Raw genomic sequence first — 4400 nt, 5'->3', positions numbered from 1 at the left:
CTTTTGGACACCATTTTTTTCCTGCCACTTTTGGATGTTTCTAGCAGTGTGACACGGTGCTCGATCTTCCTGGAACAACGTTGTGTTCTTGTCCACGAAACTCGAGGAATAAAGTGGCAAGAGTCCTTCCTCCAATATTTCGACGTATTTCGCAAAATTTATGTTGCCAACGCACTCCACTAAGCTCAGTCTCCCACCAACCCAAACAGCTCCCCAAACCATCACAATGAAACCACCATGCTTCACAGTTGGCTGCAATCTATTGAGCCAAAACTCTTGGTGAGGCATTCTCCAGACCCATATCCTTCCACTGTCCGAAAATTGAGCAAATCTTGATTCGTCTGAGAACAATACGGTCTTCCAAAAATCCAGAGGCTTGGTCATCATATCACTTGCCCACTTCTTTCGTCTGACTATGTTGGCAGGTCTTAATAAAGGCTTCCGTCTAGCTGCTCTGCAACGATAACCCAATCTGCGGAGAATCCGTTGAACAGATTTCGGGCTCATCCCACCAACTTTGGCCACTTCTGCAGTCGTTAATCTGGGATCCATTTCGATGGTCCTCTTGACAGCCCTTTTTGTCCTCTCCGATGAACCAGGACGCTGCTCAGTTGTTTCCTTGCCGTGTTTCCTGAACTGCACGATGATTCTGTTGACTGTCGAAAGCGGAATTCACAAATTTTGCGAAATTTGCCGCTGACTTATTCCACCATCTGCTTGACCAACTATCCTTCCTCTAACAAAATCTGACAATTCGAGAGAACCTTGAGTTCCAGGTATGTTGTAGCACAAGATAATTAGTGTGCGGACCATTTTCATTTATATATTGCTCTGTGAACACTAATTAGTTAGAATAAATCAGTTAAATGACAAAAAATTAGGTGTCTATTTATTTGTGACCACTCAGTGTATACGGCTTCTTCCTTGATTCAAAAATGTACACCAATAGTCCTAGTCATATTTTCCTTCATCTGACAAAATGGAGACTAGTCGAGAAGTGGCCACGTGGTTAGCATGTCGGACTGTGGATCTGAGGGTCCATGATTCACGTCCCACTACCACAAAAAAAATAAAAAAATACCGCACTACGCAATTTGGGACTCTGGATGCGAGGGTCAGATCACATACTGTCAGACAAGGGTAACGCAAGAGTACTGTTGACCAATTGCCATCCCTATAATCTATCAGTTGAAATGTAAAGATGGCTAGCGCAGATAGCTCTTGAATAGGTTTGTGCAACTATTAAAAAAAAGAACAGAACAAGCTGCCAGCTCATGGTTATACCCCTCTTCAAATGGTTTTACAATACGAACACGTGAGTTGTATATGTTTCTTTTCTTGGGGGGGGGGGAAGCAAATACTCGAATGAAATTTTCAAGATTTGTATCCACATAGTAATTTCGACATGAACTATTTCAATAACACGAAGCGGTGAAGTTGGATTACAGAATTACATATGTGTTTGGTGAAAGAGTATCACTGTACTGTGCATAATTCAGTTCAAAACAAGAGCGGATTGCAATAATCCACGTTGCTAGGATATATTTAGAACTAATTTAAAAGAGTAGCATATCAAATGATCCAGACTTTTGAAGCTATTTCATTGTAGCCTTATTACAACCATAAGCTAGACCTCACGGATGTCATTGAAAGGATAATCTTACCAGTACTGGAAGACCAAAAGATAAAGGTTTTGATGTGAGTTTTTCATTCGAGATTTAAAGTTCGTTATAAAGAACATCAATAACACCATCGTTATAGTTTGTCTCCATGGAAACGTTACGTTCAGCTCTAAATCTCTAGTCCGGTTGTTGACTGTTATTATTTTCTATAACGAACAACTGACTGCTTGTGATTTGAATAGGTTATGGCCATCAAATGCTTCACAAACAATAAAATTCACTGCCTGCATTTTCGTCATTCTAGTACAGAATGTCCGTTCAAGGTTTTTCTTAGCTTTCATATAACCTTTGGTGTAAGCTGCTGATACGTCGTTTAGCTTTGGGAAAAAAACTTATTTTGGTCTTTCGTTTTTCCAACATGTACTGTGTAATAATGTCTTTATATAAAATATGTATGAATTTTAACGTTTAAAAATGCACAGTAATTTACTGTGAAAAAAAGTAAAACATACAATTAAAAATTCTACATGTTTCGGTGGAAAACATTCTACCAAGTGATTGGGCCTTGGCGGAACATATGGCAAACTCTTTGCTTAACATTGAATGGGATATGGTTAAAATACTTAAAGAAGTTAAAGTTAAAAATGGATTAATTATAAGAGAGTCTCTAGAAATTGTTAAAGATAAAATGATTTTGAATAGAGATAAAGGCGCCCCCAGTGTATGTCTGCGAACTCACACCGCTAGAAACCGGGTTTCGATACCCGTGGTGGGCAGATTACAGATAGCCCATTGTTGTAGCTTTGTGCTTAATTCCAAACAATCAATCAGAAATATATGCCCTGGTGCCACAGAAGATACTTTTTAGAAATATATTCTGTAGAGGGCACTGTACAAATACAAGTTATACACTTACACTTACATAAAAATGAAATTCTCTGTTTCTTCCTGTCTCCAGAGGGGGTTTTTAATTTTTCGATGCCATTTTTGTGTTCATTAATTCGAAACTTCAAATGTTTACTTGTCTATCCGATATAATTCAAACCACAACTGCAAGTGATCTTATATACCCCACATTTAAGAGTAAAGGCTAATAGGCTACCTGTATTTTTCATCAACACTACCTATTTTTGTTCACAGTGACGGAACATATGGCAAACACATTCTTTCTTTATTAACCTTACTTGTTATTTTTTTTTCTAAAATTTGTAATTTATTGCAGTATTTTTGATAAATCCCATCTGCAAAATACGGTTCATAACCTCTATCGATAGCTATATATTTTAAATAATTCAGTTCAAGCATAAGATCTTCATTATATGAAGATACCTTAACGACTCTATGATCAAACTATGAAAAAAAACAAAACATTTTTTGTAACCATGGGTGACACGATCTTGCGTGGGGCGGAATGTTTTCTACTGAAACATGTACAGTTTTTAATTGCATATTTCACTTTTAACTTTATACAATAAATTCTTGTGCATTTTTAAACGTTGAAGTTCTTATTTATTCTATAAAATCAGTGTACAAGAATGGTCATAGAATATGTTGAATGCCTTTATATTTGTGTCTAACCGATATGTGATAATAACCATTTTGTGTCCTTTTATTGTTATTATCACGCAATGATTACAAAATAATTTGAGTGTAAATTTGGCTCTAGTACATTAAATTTAGAATAACTTAGAAATGGGTTGTGTGACTCCAGTGAGAATAAGTTTTGTTAGATGGGCAAGATCAAAGGTCACATTTTATCAGATTCGTGAAACATCATCAGTTGCTGCAGGTATTATGCCACGTTTGTAGTCTTAAATGAATCCAACAAAGACAGCAAGTAATCATTTGTACATATGCGCCTAGCCTGCTCAACTTAAGAAAGTTTCTGTTGGAAGACACATCCTGCTGTTCCAATGCTTCACCTCTGCATGACCCACGACTAGTTCCAGTAAAATAGCTGTTTGCCTTAAAGTTAACACCACCATTTCCAGCCTTCCAGTTGGAAGTTTTCATAATATATTATCACCTCATGTTATTATAATATTGATGGTATACTGGGTAAAGAAATTTTGATTAAAGTGGTCCAGGCCAGACCTTTTAACCTTGGCATATTTCACAATGAAACAATAACACGTTTTCTTCTTTTCTTTGAACTTTATGTGGTACTATAATTTTTTCTCTTCTGTAGTCTCTTGCTTTAAAATGACGGCAGTACAAGCCATACCCATAGGTACTCTATAACTGGAAAGAGGAGAACCTGTGCTTAGACCAATACTAAACTTACCTAACGTTTAAGTAATTAAAAGACTTAGATGACTATCCTCCATGAATACTGCGAGGAGTCAACTAGAGTGAAGTAAGACCATCCACCATAGATACTGCGAGGAGTCAACTAGAGTGAAGTAAGACCATCCACCATAGATACTGCGAGGAACCAACTCGAGTTTAGTAAGACCATCCACCATAGATACTGCGAGGAACCAACTAGAGTTTAGTAAGACTATCCACCATGGATACTGCGAGGAGTCAACTGGAGTGTAGTAAGACCATCCACCATAGATACTGCGAGGAGCCAACTAGAGTGTCGTAAGAGTATCCACCATGGATACTGCGAGGAGACAACTAGAGTGTAGTAAGAGTATCCACCATAGATACTGCGAGGAGTCAACTAGAGTGTAGTAAGAGTATCCACCATGGATACTGCGAGGAGCCAACTAGAGTGTCGTAAGAGTATCCACCATGGATACTGCGAGGAGCCAACTAGAGTGTCGTAAGAGT

General features: G+C 37.8%; 1 protein-coding gene across 3 annotated transcripts in view; it reads right to left on the bottom strand.

Annotated features, from left to right (window-relative positions):
* The window catches only part of LOC106461330 (gamma-aminobutyric acid type B receptor subunit 2-like), a 126393-nt gene that overhangs the window by 36484 nt on the left and 85509 nt on the right, over positions 1–4400 (bottom strand). The gene's annotated exons all lie outside the window — the stretch shown is intronic.

Source organism: Limulus polyphemus, unplaced genomic scaffold, assembly GCF_000517525.1.
Source record: "Limulus polyphemus unplaced genomic scaffold, Limulus_polyphemus-2.1.2 Scaffold935, whole genome shotgun sequence".
NCBI lineage: Eukaryota > Metazoa > Arthropoda > Merostomata > Xiphosura > Limulidae > Limulus > Limulus polyphemus.
This window is presented reverse-complemented; position numbering and strand designations above follow the sequence as displayed.